The sequence below is a fragment of the Malurus melanocephalus genome, unplaced genomic scaffold, assembly GCF_030028575.1.
Source record: "Malurus melanocephalus ecotype Western Australia unplaced genomic scaffold, MMel_1.1 scaffold_545, whole genome shotgun sequence".
NCBI lineage: Eukaryota > Metazoa > Chordata > Aves > Passeriformes > Maluridae > Malurus > Malurus melanocephalus.
The window spans coordinates 284,071-290,457 of NW_026623777.1; the positions used below are offsets into that span (position 1 = coordinate 284,071).

The 6,387-nt window shown below is 47.9% G+C and overlaps 1 protein-coding gene across 10 annotated transcripts in view; it reads left to right on the plus strand.

The window, feature by feature from the left end:
• Positions 1-465: 465 nt before the first annotated feature.
• MICAL2 (microtubule associated monooxygenase, calponin and LIM domain containing 2) overlaps positions 466-6,387 on the plus strand; it is a 91,016-nt gene continuing 85,094 nt past the window's right edge. For 4 of the 10 annotated variants that reach the window (XM_057381982.1, XM_057381989.1, XM_057381984.1 and 1 more), the window contains exon 1: positions 468-567. The gene's annotated coding sequence lies outside the window, so the exon portion shown is untranslated. Of the gene's footprint in view, positions 568-6,387 lie in introns of all 10 variants that reach the window. The other 6 variants (XM_057381985.1, XM_057381991.1, XM_057381992.1 and 3 more) reach the window with 3 other exon arrangements.

Sequence of the window (6,387 nt, forward strand, 5' to 3'; positions counted from 1 at the left end):
TAYTCGCCTGCTGACCGAAACCTTCTTGAAACGCCCGAATATGCGACAACATTCACGCTTCCCCAGAACGCGACCTTCAGCAGGCGAGAGGAAGCGGCCCGAGTTCCTTATGGCGCTGTCCCCTCTCAGAGCTGCCCCGCTAGCAGGTGAGGCCGGGCTGCTGTGGGGAAAAGCCCCGGAACGGCCGCACCGGCACCGCGGGGACACGCACCTTGTGCCGGGCATGGCGGGATCGCCGGGGCTCGCACGGGGCTGGGACCGGGTCTGGGACCGGGGCTCGCACGGGTCGGGGCGGACAGGGGCAGCCGGGCTGAGGCGGACAGGGGTGGTCGGGCTGGGGCTGGGGCTGGAGCGGACAGGGGCGGACAGGAGCGGTCGGGCTGGGGCCGGGGCAGTCAGGCTGAGGCTGGGGCGGTCAGGGGCGGACCAGGGCGGACAGGGGCGGTCCCGGGCGGTCCCCGCTGCCCCGCCCCGAGCCCGGCGAGCTGAGCGGAGCCTGGGCAGTGCCGGCAGCATGAGGAGCGACGCCGCAGCTGCAGCCGTGGGTCCGCGGGACGGGCGGAGCAGGTGCGGCGGGGCCGTGAGGGGAGCGGGGCCGTGAGGGGACCCCGCGGGCTGAGGCGGGAATGGGGACCCTCACAGCGGAGCCAGGGAGGGAGGGAGCGCCCTGAGCCGGGCTCTGCCCCAGGCAGGCTGTGCTGTGTCGTGCCGTGCCGGGCGGTGCCGTGCCGGGCTGTGCCGTGCCGGGCTGTGCCGTGCCGGGCTGTGCCGTGCCGGGCTGTGCCGTGCCGGGCCGTGCCGTGCCGGGACCCCGCGGGCTGTGCCGTGCCGGGCTGTGCCGTGCCGGGACCCCGCGGGCTGTGCTGTGCCCTGCCCCACTGGAGCCCTCCCGGAGCCCTCTCGCAGCCCGGGCTGTCCCTGCACCCCGCGGTCCCGGGCGGTGACTCCGCGCTGACTCGGGCGGCCACGCAGGAAAAGTCAAAATAATTTTTTCGCTCCGTGAGTACCCTGCGATTAAGGCAGCCGAGTGCTTTCTAAATGTGTTACAACCCTGCAGTGGGCTATTAGTTTGGACTCGTCCTAATGAGTGAGTTAACCAGCGTAACATACTTCTCTGCTCACCTTTCGGGCTAATTGAGGATGGCACTGCTGAGTTTCTCTTGGCGCTTTGAAGTGTTTGTTAACCTGTGATAGGGATTGTCTTGATGTGTTCACACCTTTTTTCATGTGTAAATTCAGCATATGACTTGAATTCGGATAGCTGGCTCGTGGACTGGTGATTGTAGATTTATTTGCCCCTACGCCTGTGTGGTTGAACCAGTATCAAAAAGTTTTAAGTTCTCTCTCAAGCTTATTGCAAAAGATCTGGAGGTCTGTTTACAATTGGCAGCCYTGTTGATACCTTCGGCCAAAATGAGATCTGAGTGGGGAAACGGGACTGCGTTCTTGTGTCTAGAGATGGTCCCTTGCAGSTCAAAACGGAGGCATGTTAGCGTGGGCAGGAAACTTCATGGGAGTCTGGAGGAGTTCTTTCTTTTTTCTTTAGAGACTCTAAACCTTGCAGTAAGGTGGAGCAGCACAGTCCTCTGCTGCCAGTCCCAGCTGGGGTGTAGCTGCCCCCTCTCTGACTCTGCTTTTGGTTTTGAGGAAGTTCTTAATCTCTCTGTGACTCAGTGCCCTAATCTTTAAAATGGCTTAATAAGACTTGTCACGCTTGCCTCCCAGGAAAATTAACATCTAATTGATGCTCATGAAGTGCCTTGATCTGGGAGAAAAGAGGGCACCTTGCTTCCCTCATTTTGCCACTTCATGTYGGGTGCTAATTATATTACATGGGTGGAAAACAGATTATCTGACAGCCAAACTGGATTTCGTGGCTGTTATCRTTGACACAAGCACTCCAAGGAGCTGTGTGCCCACTTATGCTTAGTTTGAGGTGTTTGTCTGAAAGCAGTGGGGTTTATCCTTTCTGGAGGAGGCTCTGAGAAATGTGCTTCTAAAGTACTGCACTGAAGCATCAATAGACTTTTGCTGCTAATTCTAAAGGTATCGCACAGTTTTTCTCTGTGAATTGTGAGGTCAGTAAAAGTTTTAAGAATTAAAACTGTGTTGACTCAACTCTCAGCATGACCCTGATCTTAAATCTTACTCTGCTTGAGTCTTATGTCAGTCTCAGTTTTTGTCAGGTTTCACTTCCTTAGAAATTGGGGAAACATACAATTTTACAGTTCTCTGCTGGAAAATACAAGCTTTAGAGAATAAATTTTCTCTTTTTAACTATTTTGTATGCTGCTCAAAGGAGTAATTATCCATTTTRCCCCTCTGACTGGAATCTTGCCCCACCTCCTCCTTATCAGTGCTGCCTCCCCCTCGGGACAATAGCACACAGCGGGATGATGGGGTCACCAMCAACACACACCAGAAGATATCAGTATTCCGTAAACCACTTGTGTGAGTGGACRCACTGCCTTACAGCACAGGCACAATGGTCTTTTTCGCCTAAAACCTTGGGTTGAGAAACTCTGTGTTCTTTTCCTACATCTCTGTCTCTCCTTACTTCAGGTCTGTGGGAGGCTGCTTTGTGGTAGGGMTGACCAGTGCATTTGACTCATGCCTTTGATTCGGTTTTCCTTTTCAGTATYGTTGCTGCAATATGCCCTTCCCTGTGCTGACCAGACCTGTAGAGTTGTTACCTGACAAATACAGCTTTGAAAATGCTGTTTGACATTTGTTAGTACCGTTCTCTTTCTAGTACTAGAAAAAGATATCGCAGGTGCATCTTAGTAGTACAAGAAAAAGCCACTGCAGATGCAGTTTAGAGTGTGTGGTGGAGAAATGAAGTTCTGAAGGGACTGCTGCAACTTCTTCTTGCTGTGTGATCTGCAGCAAGGGATGTAATTTTTTCTGCCCTGTCTCTAAAATTAGATGAATTTTTAACCAACTAGTATAAAGAAAAGTATGCAGAAATGAAAAGTCATTTGTTTCAAAGTCTGAATTTCTTCTGTGTGTTTGTTCTTAATTGCCTTAATGGTTGCTCTGAAGTTGTGGGGCASATCCCTGACATCAGGGTGGTGCTGTTTGTGGGGAGGTCAGATTTCCTTCAGTTTTGTCTAGAATCTAGAAGGTTGTAATCTGTGATGATGATTTGAAAAGGTTTTGTTTTTACTCAGAKATGCTGAAGCGGGGTTTTCTAGTCTCGTGTTGATATCCCATTCCTTGTGGAGATGAGAGAGTCTGTGTTTTGGCTGGAGATGTTCTTTAAGTGTAAGAAACCATAAAACAGGAGAGGTGGTTGCTATCCAGTTTCTCCATGACTATGCTTGAAGTCTTTCACCTCTTCCAGCACATGCCTTGCATYGGCTCCAGCTGTCTCGTTGCTCTGGTATTTTATAATTAGTATCTTGAAAACTCAAGGGAAAACTTCCAATGCTATATATTTCCCATCGGGACTCTTCCACGTGGCTGTAACATTTGGTGCGAGTCCTTGGTAACCTGTTATCTGTTCCTTTGCCTGCCTTTGATTTCCCTGGCGTCAGCAGGAAAGCTTGCTGTGCTAGTGGAAGAAGAGGCTCTGCTTCTGAAGGGCATGGTGTGCTGTGACTGCCTTAAATGAGGACAATTTCAGGTGACTGAAACTGAGATCTGCCTCTCCCCGGTGCTGCTGCKTTCTCAGCTTGCTCACATGTTCTGGAGCTGAGGAGCTACAGAAGGGCTGGGGGTTCATGTCTGTGCTGCCTGGGTGAGCCCAGCTCTATATTGAACATGTACCTGTGTCATAGGAGTTTGGCATGTGCATTTCATGCCTCAGCAAATTCTTGGATGAGCTTTTCTGTTCAAGCTCTTTCTGTGTGAGAATCCTCTGAATTTGGTAAATGCAGGCTCTGCTCTGTGTCTGGCAGCTCAGCTGTGCAGGGAGGGCACACTGTTTCTCATCACTGGGACCAGTTTTAGAGGTGTTTATACTGCAAACTGGCTCTTTCAGTAGTGCTATTCATAGTTCAGGGTACGTTAGACTGATTCAGGAAAATATAGATATTCTAAATTAAGGCTATTGAGTGTGCCCTGATTCAGTGACTGGGCAGATACACAGTTAATATTGTATTGTGACACATTCTGGAAATTGCTGGGTTTATTTTTGACATGGAGAAGATGACTAACTCTTTCATCTATGCAGAGTTACGTTTACAAGCAAGTAAAAACTTCCCCAAAATTATCTTTTGGACTCCTAGTTCCATGAAAGGAAAAAAATTCAGACCTGTCCTTAAATCTGAGCTGTGTGTGCTATCGAGCCCCCTTCCTGCTCTGGGTTGATAACCGTGTGTTTTGTAGGGTTATGTTTTCAGGGTTTTCATTATCTCYTCCAAATTTTTGTGGGCAATTTACCATGTGGGGAGAGGAATAGGAGCAACCCCRTTCTGTGCTGGGAAAGGTAGGTGGTACCACAACACAAGTTAGCAGACACTAGTGCCCTAGCTTATGTTCAGTTCAAATTCTGATTGTYCTTATTTCAGTGTCCCAATAACACTGATGTAACTAGGAGGAAACTTGGGTTTGTTTCTTCTTGCTTTTGGCCTCCCAGAGCTGTGGTGGGAACAGCTGGTGAGGCAGGTGTTTTATGGAATTGWGTGATTGAAATATATGGACTAGATTTAAACTTTTTGTTCTTGGCTCTGGCATCTCCTCTGCCATCTTCCAGTGAAATTATGGCAGCTGTTTCTCCAATTGCTGCATTCAGCCAAGAGGACATTACCAATTCAGTTTAAAAAACGACCGTGCCTGGCACTRTAAGTGTGTGTAGGGGATTTTTGGCTTCCTAAAAAGCAGTTTCTTTGGATCTGTTGGTCCATGGTAAATCCTTCTCAGACCTTTTAAGCTTGCAGCTTATTGCCTGTTTAGATTGCAGTAATGCCCAAAGGGGTGGTACAGTTCATYGTTCTGTATTGCTACCATCACCAAGCATCAAAGTAGAATTTCCAAAGCCCCATGAAATTTTTGTTGGGAATAAGCAAGGATGTTTTGTAAACTTTAAATAGTTTTATGGAGATTCAACAGAGCTTAGACCACCCTTCCAATACCAAAAAGGGCTACAAGATTGTAGGAGAGRGGCCTTTTGCAAGCGCAGGTAGTGACAGGACAAGGGGTAATGGCTTTAAACTGAAAGAGGGCAGGATTAGATTAGCTATCAAGAAGAAATTCTTTGCTGGAACTATGATAGTTTTATTATATATTGTTACCTTTAGAAGACTAAGAACATTAAAATACCTGGCTCAGATAAGATATTTTGTCATTTTCTTCCCTGAATAGGTGACTCCCATAGCCAATTGGATGGGTTATAAATCTTGTAAGTTTTTTTTCTTAGCCTATGATGTGCAAATCATATACGATGGAGTTAAAAAAAAAATTAACAGTTTTGTAAACTGCAAAGCAGAAGGTGGAGCAGGAGYAGAAGATAAATTTCCCCCTCTGTTTGAGAAGACTCGTGTTTGGCAGATAGTGGAATTCTTTTTTGCGGGTAATCGGATAAGAGTGTATTGCAAAGACCATAATCTGTGTCATGGGCTGAGGTGAGCCCCATCTGTTAGTGCTGTCAGGGATGTGCAGTGCCCTTGCCCTCTAAACTGGTGCACCAGTGGAGCAGCACAGAAGGAATTGCACAAACAAATGCCAGCTCTGAAGGCAGTTGCTAAAAGCAAAGGGAGGAATTCATGATGGAATGCCATGTTCTCTGCTGATACCCTGTCTAGCTGAAGAAGCCCTCTGCTTAAAMAAGAACTTTACAAGATACTGGGTAGCTTTTTGTTTCTGCTTATTCATAGTTCAATCTCTYTTTCATACRCATTCACCTATTGTATGTGCTTGTTATCAGGCCATTTTCATTGATTGTCCTTATGGCACCTTGTGCCATATTAATTGTCTTTATGGCTGACCTGGGAAACAATTTCAAGTAGCAATCTGAGCTGATTAAACAAAAATACAGAGCTTGTGTTGGGCTTGGCTTCTTGGTGGTAAATATATAGTCAGTGCTAATCAGCCCCATGTCATCATTCACCCCAGCCGTGGGTCAGACACGGGATCTGCTTGGACACTTGAATTGYCATTGCTTCTCTCCTGTTAGAGGCCCTAAAGGAGTGAGCATCCTGACACAGGAGCTTACTGCTCCAGGTCTCATTTCCATCCTAGGTGAACTGAAAGAACTTCAGATGGAATGTGATATTTGGGCTTGGATAATTTATGTGAACGAGTTCACATTCAGATCTGAACTCCTGGCCTTCTGCTTGGTATTTGATTTTCCCCTTTCACTGGGTGCTACAAATTCCTACAGCTGTCACCTATGCAGCCAGCTGTTTGTGTCAGTTCAGAAAATTGTTTCATAAATTGCACGGCTGT